The following is a 13,366-nucleotide window of genomic DNA, read 5'->3' as shown; positions in this document are numbered from 1 at the left end:
CTCGATATAAGTAACCAGCCACCAACTTAAAACTGTTCCACTGAGCTTTTGCAACTAGAGGGTTTGCAGCCGTTTTGTTGTTGAAAATCTTCTTCTTCAAATCACAATATTTTGTCCATGACACGTCTGTCTCCTCTGGGATCACCTGAGTCGATATATATGCCTCCGGCTCCTTCAATTGTGTAGACACCAGTGCTGAAACCTGTCCTGACCATGTCCTCTCACAACCGGACTTTCAACCCATTCGATGCTAAGCCTCGTTGTTCCAACTCCTTTATGAGTTGTGGTATCTTTAAATCGTTGAACTTAACATTTACCTCCTGTGAAATTTTTTTGTCAATCCCACTTCTGACACCAATTATAACGGATTTCGGACGCACACCGCCACTCGAACATTCTGGCAACTACGATTATCGATGTCTGGATAAATCTGGCAAGTTATCGTTTTCGATTGTCTATTCTAGTTTGGACTGGCAGCAAGACAAAGCAAAGACAAAGTTCTAATAAGAGAGATGTCGAGTAAGGACAATTCAAAGAGGAGAGTTGTCGTGTAAAGTGTGAACAAGTTATAAGTTAGAGTTGTAAAGTAAAGTAATAAGTAATAAAGAGTAAAGATATAAGGAATTAGAAATAAAGATTCGTATATAGCCATCCCTACAAGACGAGAAGAGTAACTTATCTTATGGTGCATTGGTCACTAGTAAAAAAGCCTGTATTATTTTATTTCTCCTCTTTTACTGCATATCAGTGTGATTATCTTGCTCATTCTCTCTCATTGATTTCGGAGCAAATGCTGCATAGGTCTTTCTGCTCCAATTTCTCTATTGTTTTGGAAAGCCATATGTCACTCTGTGTGTGAGGAGCCCTCTGTAGTAGTTTCTTATTTAATCAGCCATCTATCAGTGGCGATTGTTCGATTTATCATTTTCAGGCCCACCCTTAGTCACAGAGCATTTGTGGGTCACCGCTTCGTTACTTAAATATGATTCTCCCAGTTTCATTCTATAGGTCACCTACTTTTTCGTTTAAAACTGAAAAAATTAAATTGTTTTATTTTTATTTATTTAATTGTGTGAGGTATTTACATTTATAAATGTAGTATGGTATTTTTCATAATTATTATAGTTTAATTTTTAAATATTAGTATTTCAATATAAAGTAAACTTTCATTTTTACAAACGTTTTTGAGGCTATCATTTATGCATTGAAAATATTTAGATATTTTACATATAAAGTTAGAATTAATTATTAAATTTTTATAATTTACAATTTCTCAAAATTTTTAAGTATTGATTTTTTGTGTTGTACAAATTAAATTTCACTACTATTACGATTGTTACAAATATTCGTACATTCATTTGTATATAGATGCTAATTTAACAATATTTTACATTTATATTAATAAATTTATTGCTATTGCGAACTTTCAAAATTTATAAATTAACAATCAATACATTGAAAATTATAAATTGTACGTTCAGCTTAATAATTACTGCATAGTCAAATCAGAAGCAAGATAAACAACTTCTGCGCCTCCATATTGTTTAAGCTCTGTTACTGTGTTAACTATCCATTGTGTAGATCCAAGGGCATCATCGGAGACACTGAGTTTAGCACGTCGAAAATAAGTAGTGAAACTGCTGCTCCAAAAGTCCGATGAAATTTGTTGTACATCATCCAATAAATAAGTATAGTTGGTTAGAAATAATTAAAATATCTATTTTCGTAGAACAAACCTTGTTATTTGCCGGTTACGTTGTATGATTTTGACTTTTACTCTGAATTTATTGTTTTGTTTTAGTTTTGCATTTCAAAAATACTTGTTGTGTTGTATAATTTGTGTGTACTTCTGGTGCACGATTTTTGTTACTTTCTGACACAAAAGACTACGAGCGCTAGGTCCTTCTCCACCTGGTCCTTCCATTGGAGTGGAGGCCTCCCCCTTTCGCAGCTTCCACCAGCGGATACTGGTGGTTTGATATTATCAACTCACCCATCTGCCTCCAGTGGCATAATCCTTGTTCTGCTTCTATTTTTGGTTTTGCATGTGTGTGCTTCCACGCACCAGATGTGCCTTGCAGCTCGTTTGGTTTTCCAAAAAACATTTTCTGCAATTATATTCCTTTAAAACCCTCGGCAGCACCTAGTCAAACATAGTACGGCTCTGTAAAAAGAAAATTTACTATAAATACAAAACAATATCAGTAACAAATTATTAATACGCACTAACACTACACACTTAAACTTTTTTTTTCATATGGATGGCGGCCATGGAGGCGGTTTTTGAACGGTTCATTGTAGTACGTGCATTTCTCTCTAACCCGGACGTTACACGGGAAAGAAATTGCTTTCAAGTTGCCACACACTCACACTTTTTTACTGCCACACTCTCACTTTCCGAACTTGAAAGCCATCTTGCTTTCAATTTTTGCGAGCAATAAGTGTTTCAAGTTGATGATCAAGAAATTATCAGCTGAGTGCAGAGTTCTCCAATTTTCAAATAACAAGTTGTCAAAATCATAAAAATAATTTATTTCTATAAAGAAGTAATTATAATACAAACTTAGATATAATTTAGCTAACTTACCGCAGTGTCTCAGCCATCTTCGGTGATTGGAAATCGAGTGAATTGCGATCGCTGTCTTACAGCAGAGGACACCGAAGCGAATGGCAGAGGCAAAGAATACTACGATAATTAACAATGGCAATAATTCATAATAGCGATAATTCACAATAGCTATTCACAGTAATAGGCTTAAAATACTTTACAAATTAGTTCGTTACAAGTAGTCGTTTTGTTACATCCCCTCCTCTGTGAATCGATCCGATTCATTTACTCCACGTCCAAAACGGCTAATTTGGCTACGGGGAGATTAAGTACTCCACTACTTGTGCGTACATCGGCTCTCCTTATGACACCCTCAACTCCATGATGTACGGCTACTACTCGACCGCGGCACCACTGCTTACGTGGCATATTAACATCACACACGAATACCAATACCAGATCACCCAACTGAAGGGGTTTCGACCTTTCGCACCACTTTGCTCGGCGTGTGAGCGTTGGCAAGTATTCGTGGATCCATCGCCTCCAGAACGCGTCTCTTAACTGGCGAGCAATGCGCCACTGTTTACGAAGTACGAAAGCGTTCTCGACTGGATCGTTAAGTGCTGGCATTTGCGCGGTGTTGGCAATCCCTAGCAAAAAATGGTTTGGAGTGAGCGCCTCATCTAGATCTGGTGATAGCGGTAAGTGTGTGAGCGGTCTGGAGTTGATGATATTCTCGGCTTCAATTAACAAGGTCTGCAGAGTGTGTTCCCGTGGTGCAACTTCCTTTAGCGTTATATTGAGAACGCGTTTCACGCATCTCACCATGCGTTCCCATATACAGTATACTCTCGAAAAGTAAATTCTCAGAAAGTAAATAATCGCGGAAAAGTTAATCATCTTTAAGATTACACATGCACCTCGAAAAAGTAAATTTTTTAATTTACTTTTCAGAGAGTGTGATAAAAAATTCGAAACGAAGAAAGCAGCGTTTTTTTACGATGTTGCAAAAACACTTACTCTCTTGTTTATCGCGTCTTTTTAGTAAATAAACTCTCCTATTTGATCCACTGTCAGGTGTCAGACTTTTTGTACAAAAATGGTCAGAAAATATATTGCAAAAGAAAAAAAAACAAAAGAATATTCAAGATTTTTTCTCTTCATAGTAAATACATATGTATGTATGTAAACGTAAATATGTTTTTCATGTAAATCCATATGTTTTATTGAAGCAAATAAATGAATGAATTTTTTAAGTTTAAACATGCATTTAATATTATAAAAACATATAATTTATGTATATATTTGGAAAAGTAAATTATTCGAAAAAGTAAATTACCCAAAATACCAATCGATTTACTTTTCGAGAGTATACTGTACCACCTTCTGCAGGATTGTTTGGGCAGTTGAATATCCACTCGACTCCTCTCACGGCAAGGTCGTCCTGAATGCGATGACAATCAAATACCTCGTGAAATCGCTTTCCTTCATTATTGACTCCGATGAAATTCTTGCCGTTATCACTCCGAATTCTCACAGGCAAACCACGACGATTGATAAAGTTTCGAATCACAAGGATGCATGCATCTGTAGAGAGGTCGGCTGCGACTTCCAGGTGAATGGCTCGAATTGTTAGGCATGTAAACAATGCCACCCACCGCTTCTCTTTACGTCGACCAATCGTTACATTAACAGGTTCAAAATAATCAATTCCTGTGTAGGAAAATGGCCTCACGAACGGCGTTAATCGGTCCTTTGGCAATTGACCCATCATCGGTTGTGAGGGTGTGCACCTTGAGATTTTACAAATAAGACATTTCGATATGATCTTCTTCATAGCACGTCTTATGTTCGGCACCCAATATTTTTGCCTAACTTCACATATCGTCGCTTCCACATTCTGGTGTTTCATTATATTATGGCAATCCAATAAGATTAGGCGAGTAAATTCATGATTTGGCGCTAATGTGATAGGCCGCGTGACGTCATACGGAAGCCAACTGGCAGCATTGATACGTCCGTTGACACGCATAAGACCTTCTGAATCAATGAATGGCGACAATTTATATAACTCTCTCTTAACTGGTTAAGTTCAGAAGAGTACGAGGTGGATTGGGCTAGGCGGCATATGCAATTTTCTGCTATTTTTAGTTCCTCAGCGGTCAGGCATCCTTCCGTATTCCTTTTTCGGCGACACTTATTAATAAATCGGAGGATTCAAGCGACTGACCGCTTCAGCTTAGTTGAGTTTGAGAATCTGACAATGTCTATAACACATGACTGTGTCGTTAGCATTGCGAACTTTGGGCGAAGTTCTTCACTCTCATGTACAAAATCCGGGGTTTTATTCGGTTGCAGGCCAGGCATGCTCTGCTTCCTTTAGAATTAATGGTCCATTTAACCATCTCGAAGTAGGGCGAATATCGAAAGCTGCGCTTGGTCTGGTTGCTTCGTCAGCCACTTTCTCTTGCGATGGTATCCAACGCCATTCGTCCACGTTCGTGGTGGCGAGGATTTCAGCTACTCGATGGGCTACGAAAGGCTTGTAGCGAAGTGTTCCTGACGCAATCCAACTCAGAACAGTTTTGGAGTCACTCCACAAAACCCGTCTTTTAACTACTACTGAATGTTCATTAATGATGGTTTCTAATAATCGCGTTCCCAAAACTGCTGCTTGCAATTCAAGGCGGGGAATTGTCATTGGCTTTAATGGGGCGCATCTCGTCTTGGCACATACGAGTACGACGCAAACTCTACCATCCGAATATACTGCTCTCCAATAAGCTACGACGGCAAATACATCTTCACTGGCATCTACCAAGATATGTAGCTGGAGTTCGGCTGGTAGTCCACAAGCAAAATAGTGACGAGGAACACGAAAGTTTAAAACATTCTTCAGCTGGCGGCGCCATTTATCCCACTCTCGATCCCATCGCAGATCGTAACGCCACGTTTCGCGCACCAACAGCTTTGCGTTGACCATGAATTTGGACAGAAATCCAAGCGGGTCAAATACTGACATAACTATACTTAACAGCTATCTCTTAGTAGGTCGTCTATGTCCACTGATGACGTCAGGATCCGCGTTGTGAAACTTAAGTGTGTAGCTAAATACATCGTTGCTTGGCTGCCAATACATTCCAAGTACACGTTCTACTGCTAATGTGACTAGGCTATTTGTCACTTCCTTCGAATTGTAACCGTTAAGGGCAATTTTGGCTTCCATAGAATTTGAAGAAAAGTTGCGTAGCTCAAATCCGGCTTTCTTATGAATATTCTTAACTTCGTTGGCAACTTTAATGGCTTCTTCCACATTAGCAAAACTATCCACGAAGTCATCGACATAATGATGCTTTGCGATAGAATCATGGGCTCTTGGTCCAAATGTCATCACTAACATTTCATATACTTCTGGAGGGATTTTATCATCACCGTCCCTCCAAAGAAATCTCTGGGCACATCTATCTTCTTCTCTTATAACAATTTGGCGAAACATATCTTTAATGTCGGCGGCGACTGCAACTGCGCCCACACGAAAATTAAATAGTACCGTTGGCATAGGCTGATATTGCTGAGGGCCCTTTAGAAGGTAACTGTTTAGTGAACAACCGTTGACGACGGCGGCGGCATCAAACACTAGGCGCAGTTTACCGGGCTTATTAACGTTCGTCGTACCGAAGTGTGGAAGGTACCATGTCCTTGGGCTTACGACTGCAGCTTCGTCCGGCGTTAGTTTCCTAGCATAATTCTTATTAACATAATCTCGAATAACTGCACGATACTCTCGGGCAAATGTTTCATCTCTTTTCATCTTACGTTCAATTCCAACAAGTCTTCTCTCGGCGTGGGAGTAACTGTCGGGTGTCTCCAAAGGAGACCGGCTTGAAAACGTCCATCGGTTTTCGTAACTGTAGACTCAAGGATCCGGCGGGCTCGTTTATCTTCATCGGGCTCGATTAGTGGTGCTGGACGTACACCAAAGCTCTCTGTGTTGAAGTAATCGACTACCAAGTCATGCAAGTATCCGTCATCGGCGACAGACATATGCAAGCATGACGTCTTTCCTTGATTGAAGTTGTCAGTGGGTCCAAAGACGACCCAACCTAACTTCGTATGGGCGGCATAAGGACCTTTGTGTTGTAAGGTCTCAATCTTTGTGGCAATTCCCAGGTAACTGTGGTCCAGTCCAATAAGTATCTTGGGAACAGCGTTGGCATACTTTTGAATCGACAGCTTGTTCAAACGTGCTTCATCTACATCGGCTTTCTGTAGGCTTTGCATCGGAAGTTGTATATCTTTAATACTGTAAACGTGACGTAACTTGTGCTTCTGACTTAGACCGGAACCGCTGATGTCGATATCGACTATAGTTGCATTGTCACTTGTAACTCTTCCACCCAACCACTGCAGGGATACTCGGCGTGGGTAACCATTTATTTCAAGCTGTTCAATTAACGAAGAATCGACCATAGTTATCGATGATCCTTCGTTCAGTAGAGCGAAAGTCTCAATATTCGCTTTGTTGGCATGTACTGTGACAGGAACTATTCGAAACAACACCTTCTGTTTCCTCACTGTACTGGCTGTACAACTGAAAACTCTATCGGCTGTGGCTGCTGTTTGTGAAGGTTGCGTCTCAGATAGTTGCGGCTTTGAAATGATCCTCGATGACTCATGTAGCAGTTTATTATGTACTCGTTGACATCCGTTCGTTCTACAGATGTTACGTCGGCGACATGTTCTTGTGATATGACCACCCAGCAGGTAGGAAAAACATAATCGAAGTTGCTTAGCTTTCCTCCATCTCTCTTGAACGCTCAACGACTTAAATGTTCCGCAATCTGAAATGTAGTGTCCAGTGAGTGCACTGTCTCTCTGGCCTCACCTTGTAGGCACCTCTGGAGACGTTGGTTATTCTCGAAATTCGTATAGTTGTATGTTACAGTTGACTGTTCGAAGGCTGCGGCAAACATAGGCCAGTCTTCTGCACATCCATCAAAATTTGGCAAATCTTGTATTTTCTTCGGCAACGAAAGGAAATATGAACTGTCTTGAATATGGTTGACAGTTTGCTGTGGCGGTAATGAAATTGAAGGTGTAGTTCCTAACGAAGAGGCTGTAGCGGTCAAAGTCGGTAAAGTAGTCCTTTCTTGAAAACATTGGCTATACGTATGCGTAGCGGTTGCATACGCTGACGTCGACTGTGCAGCAACGTCCGAACTGTCCGTTATTGGCTGCGCTGTCGCCGCTATAGGCTGGATAGCGGTATCTATTGCGGGATCCACTGAGGCAGCAGTGGAATTCGACTTTTCCGTTCTCTTCTTGTCCCGGTTGTTGTTGAATAATGGACTTCAAAAGTTCATACTGACATTCACTCTCCTTCAATCTAGCCTGGGTACCGCGCAACTGGATGCTTAGGGAGTTGATTTGCTTCTGCATGGCAATTAGCATTTGTTGTTGGCTCTCTACTGTGGCTTTAGTAGACGTACTCGGGGCAGGTGGGTTGGTCGATGTGTTAGCTGGAGGATTCGCTCCGTTGGCGGCGTCTTCGATGTCTGACCTTTGGTCCTCGGCTGTAGCTGACTTACCAAGGCTGTCTTGGCGTTGAACCCGCACAATCTTTCTCGTGGAGTTGTCCATTATGCGGTTAATATAGTGGCGGTAAACAAATAATGAAATAATCTAAATGGCAAATATTCTTCGACTAGGAAGTCGGTATTCAAATTAATGGGATAGCTTCCCTTTTGGCAATATCAACACTATAACTTGTCTATAATTGTTATGTACGTGTTATGGATTAACGGGATGGCGTCCAGTTGGCAATAAACGGTTATTTCGCTGGCTGCGAATTCTCGGGATGGCGTCCCGTTTGGCGGAGTGGAAGCGTTTGCACGTTGTGTCACAATGGCGGCACGTGGTCAAGTAATCCACAACGAGCTTCTGGTGCAAAGATGGCAGGACTGCTGTAAATTGTATACTCCAATTGGCACAGGAGTTACGACAATGTATTCGGCATTTGTATTCAAGACGGCGGCAACAATTGAATGCGATATAAAGATGTGTGAAATAAAATTATTTCATAGCAACGGCAAATGCAGATCGGCACTGGCCCTGGCTGGCGAATTTAATTCGATTTACGAAAATCATAAAAGGAATTTATTTCTATAAAGAAGTAATTATAATACAAACTTAGATATAATTTAGCTAACTTACTGCAGTGTCTCAGCCATCCTCTTCGGTGATTGGAAATCGAGTGAATTGCGATCGCTGTCTTACAGCAGAGGACACCGAAGCGAATGGCAGAGGCAAAGGATACTACGATAATTAACAATAGCAATAATTCATAATAGCTATTCACAGTAATAGGCTTAAAATACTTTACAAATTAGTTCGTTACAAGTAGTCGTTTTGTTACACAAGTATTAAACTTTTAAAATCAATGACGAATAAAGTTGAAATAAGTGAATTTTTCCCTTTTACGAAATTGTACACATACAATGATTTAAAAATAAAGACTTATGAATCCATTTTGGCGATATATGGAAGCAGTTTTCTTGACGACGGCATCTCTGTAACAATAATTGAATATCAAGTTACCTGCAGCCTACGTCATGGCTTTCAATTTATCCCAATTTTGACAATTAATTCGTGTGATCAACTTGAAAGCAATTTCTTTCCCGTGTAACGGCACTGTTGTACATACAAAAATTAGGATAAATGAAATTTGCTACTGAAATTGCCATTTAACTACAAAAAGTTAGTATTGCGTATATGTTGGTAAAAGCTGAAAAACTTTGCATGTGTAGTGGTGAATGAGTTAGCTCCGTCTTGTAAGGATTAAATTGTGACTTTTATTTTACAATCCAGTGATCGAACCCAGAGTAGAGTTTCAGCGTAAACGACAGATTTTGGAGATCCGTTACAATTGGTGTCAGAAGTGGGATTGACAAATAAAACAATTCATGGCCAAATTCAATGAATTAAATATAGCACAACTTAAACAGGAGTTAGAACAACGCGCGTTATACCTCTGACATCTTCTAATCGGGGTTAATTTGAGAGTTATCTCAGTTAACTCCGTTAGCTAACTCCCATTTAATCCTCAAAATTTTAGAGAGTTAGTGAGAGTTCGTGGCATTTTCGTTGGCAACATTGTTAAACATGCCCGTTTTTAACTTATTGTGAATGAAAGTATGCAATACTGACAGCTGTTTTTTAAATAAATGTAAACATAAACATACGCATGCAATGAAATAGCCAATTTTTGCTAAAATGAAGGTTCTAATAATAATGTATTTATGCATATTTTTTTAATAATTAGTAATGTTTTACTAATTGTGCGGCTAACACCCGCAATATTTGCCTTCTACATATTTGGAACTGATTAAAAGCTCAGTTAATCCGAATTAACTATGCCGTCTGTCTAGGCTACTAGCAACGAATGATTTGAAATCCGAATTGCAAGCCCGGTTAAGAGAGGCAATGGGAAACGATATATGTATCGACGCAGAGATGGCAGAAGTGTCATGGATAAAAGATTGTGATCTGAAGGAACTACAAGAATCTCAACATGAAGCTCAAGTTGTGAAACAGCTAAGGAAAGAAGAAATGGCTGCAGAACCTCTAGTCGCAAAAGCTCAGTGGAACAGTTTTATGTTGGTGGCTGGTTGAAGGACATTGTTCCCGATTTCTCATGGCTGTTCAAAACGAAACATCACCTAAAGTTGGCTTCAATATGCACAAAGGTCCGAATAAAGGATTCTTGAGAATCACGAAAGCCTTGGAAAAATTGAAAAATTAATTTTATTAGATTGTTTGTCGCCAATCAATGAGAGTGTGCATTACAGCCAAAGTGTCGAATTTCAAGAGACATGGTCAGATGAAGCAGTACAGTTCGGAAGCACCATTTGACCGATTTGCCAGGGTTGTAGCGGGTCCATTACCTACCCGAAAATCAGGTAATAGGAGTGTTCTGATGGTTAGGACGGAGGAATACCCAATTCCAAGTCAAGAGAGTAACGAGATGGCTGACATGTGCATCCATAGTCAGGAGATATATCTCCCTTAATCCAAGTAACATCATGGAATTTGTCAGGGTACTGGGACTAATGGAGTCGCTGTAGACTTGGAGAGGGACAATACACCACTGGTCGTGGTGCTTTCCTCATCATAATCTATCTATCTATCTATATAAAAATGTGTGGATCAATAATTTGAACTTTAATTAGGCTGCATATCAATGATTTAAAGAAAACACGCAAAATAATACTCCACAAGCAGCCATGATATAGCTGAAAAAAAAACTTGTTCAAACACACGAGAACTTTGGTTCTTTCTTTCTCTCATTCAGGGTGCTGTACGAGAGAAGAGTTGAGTACAATTCTTATGCCCATTTTACCCTTTTTTGCGAATGTGGTATTATTGAAATTTTTTTGAACATGTTGGAGTTTCCATGACTTGCTGGGATATGTATCATCCTGTTGCTCATCGAAATTTTACTTAGTGATGGCTCTGTAAAATTTAATGAATTAAATAATAGCTGCCATCGATTGGTCACTTCTCTGCTCGCTATCTTTGGGCGCTGCTCGTCTTTACATGTGAAAGCAACAGCAAAGTTATCTAGTTGAATTCGTGCAGAAGAGTATGCGAATACCTCATTAAAAATTGTATCGCCGCTTGCTGAATGCTACCAAGTTTTTTTTTACACATTTTAGAAGGACAAATTACTGTCAAAATAAAAAAAATTGTTTTACACAAATTTGAAATATTGAAAATGGCAGTATTTTTGTATTTAAATTATTGAATAAAAAACTTTAATAAAAATTAAATTTGTTGAAGAACACGTGAGACATGGACGGTGGTAGAAGAGATCAGTGCTACCAAATATAGACATTTCGATTTCAGTGCTGCCAGTTCGTATGAAAATTTGTTTAATTTCATGGAAAGTTTGTTCGATTGGCTTGTCTATAGCAGTTAGCCAATCGATGACAGCTAATATAATGTTGGCGAAGGACAACTCATTACATTTTGCCGGCACCCAAGTTTTTTAATTTGTTTTAAATAAAATGTAAAAAAGCGATTGTAAATTTCTTTTGCATTTGGAAAAATTTATTGCTCATTTATATGAATAGTGTCACAACTCGAAAAGTCGATTTTTCAGGAGAGCAATTTAAAGTTTTCAATTGTCTTTTATTTAGCAAATATAAACAAATACTTTACTTTTATTGTCTAAACTAAAAAAGCGCTGAGCGTATTTGGACGAAATAGAGTGCACTAAAGTTTTTTCTTAAGCATAAACGTCTTCCCTTATGGCGTTGTTTGTGAAAAATATTATTCAAATTCGCTGTCATAAGTTAAATATGTCGTTATTGTGCTTAAAAATAATCCACTTGTTATGGAATAACGATATATTCTTACCTCGACTGTTTATTTTTTTACAACTCAGAGTGTATTTTTTACACCATATTTCTGCATACTCAACTTAAAAATCGGGTTTTTTGTTATGACACTATTGATGAAATGAGCGACATTTATTTCATTTCATTTAGTTTTTCTTACACACTCCCCTGTCATCTTCTATTTCGAATTGGGTTTGGTCCATTTTACTCTATTTGGAGAACATTTTGATCTATAAATAAAATGTCAAACGGCATCCGTGACCAGAACTAACTACAATTAACAATCGAAAACGATAACTTGCAAGATGTATCTAGGCAACGGTATTCGTAGTTGCCAGAATGTTTGGGTGAAGATATATTGCCAACAATCGACTGTGCCGGACTGGCAGCAAGACAAAGTTCTAATAAGAGAGTTGATGAGTAAAACCAATTCTAAGGGGAGAGTTGTCGAGTAAATTATGAACAAATTATAAGTTAGAGTTGTAAAGTCGATTAATAAGTAATAAAATGTTAAGATTAAAAGAATTAGAAATAAATATTAGTGTATAGCCATTAAATTGTGACTTTTATTTGACAATCCAGTGATAAAACTCAGAGCGGAGTTTCAGCGTAAACGACAGATTTGGGAAATCCATTAAAATAATGTTTATTTTTATACTTTTGAAAACGAATAAAAAATTCAACTAAAATGGGTCATGAATCAATATGTTTTGGGATCTAGATACATTGACCAGCTCACTTTAAATTTAATATAGTTTTAATAATTTTAGGGAAACTTTAGTATATTATCTCAGGCTCCCGGAGATAAAGTTGGTATGGTTGGAAAGAGGAGGTTCTCCAGATTAAAAATATATATACTTATAACTGCAGCTTTTCGAGATATTTGCACTTAAACTTTAAAACTTGTAACACGTTATTTCTCACTGTATATTGCATTATTCACATATATTTTGCACTTTACATATATTTACACTTCACCAATTTATTCTTTATAAATTATATCAAAATTTGTTGTAATTAAACATTTAACTTTTACCTTAATTCTCTTAATATGTACAATAAAAAAACGGGTTACATCTTGTCAAGAAATAATTGTTGCCATATGTACGTATTTTGCAAATGGAATCACAATATATGAAAAGGAAAGATTATAAACCAAATAATTTCTCGGGGTAAGTTCGGGGACTGTCAAAGAGATGGAAATTACAAGTTCTTTCACGTAAAACGACTTGCTGCATCAAAAAGAAGCAAATGACAACTTCTGTCGAGTGAAAATCCTTCCTTTTTGTTTAGTTTGATTCTTCAGTAAAATATGAGTATGAAGTGTAATTATATGTAAAGTGCAAAACATATGTGCGAATATCTTGAAAACTATAAGTCACCAGCAGCTGCTATATACTATAGGTATATATTCTTAATC

The 13,366-nt window shown here is 38.2% G+C and overlaps 1 long non-coding RNA gene across 1 annotated transcript; it reads right to left on the bottom strand.

The window, feature by feature from the left end:
* Positions 1 to 1,562: 1,562 nt before the first annotated feature.
* On the bottom strand, positions 1,563 to 2,418 carry LOC105219813 (uncharacterized). The gene is made up of 3 exons (XR_852224.3): positions 2,227 to 2,418; positions 1,737 to 2,164; positions 1,563 to 1,640 (listed from the first exon to the last, which is right to left on the bottom strand). It is a non-coding gene; the product is annotated as an uncharacterized LOC105219813 (long non-coding RNA).
* Positions 2,419 to 13,366: the final 10,948 nt, after the last annotated feature.

This window comes from Zeugodacus cucurbitae, chromosome 4 (genome assembly GCF_028554725.1).
Source record: "Zeugodacus cucurbitae isolate PBARC_wt_2022May chromosome 4, idZeuCucr1.2, whole genome shotgun sequence".
Classification (NCBI taxonomy): domain Eukaryota; kingdom Metazoa; phylum Arthropoda; class Insecta; order Diptera; family Tephritidae; genus Zeugodacus; species Zeugodacus cucurbitae.
Note: the sequence above shows the minus strand (reverse complement) of the source record. Positions and strands in the feature narration are given on the sequence as shown.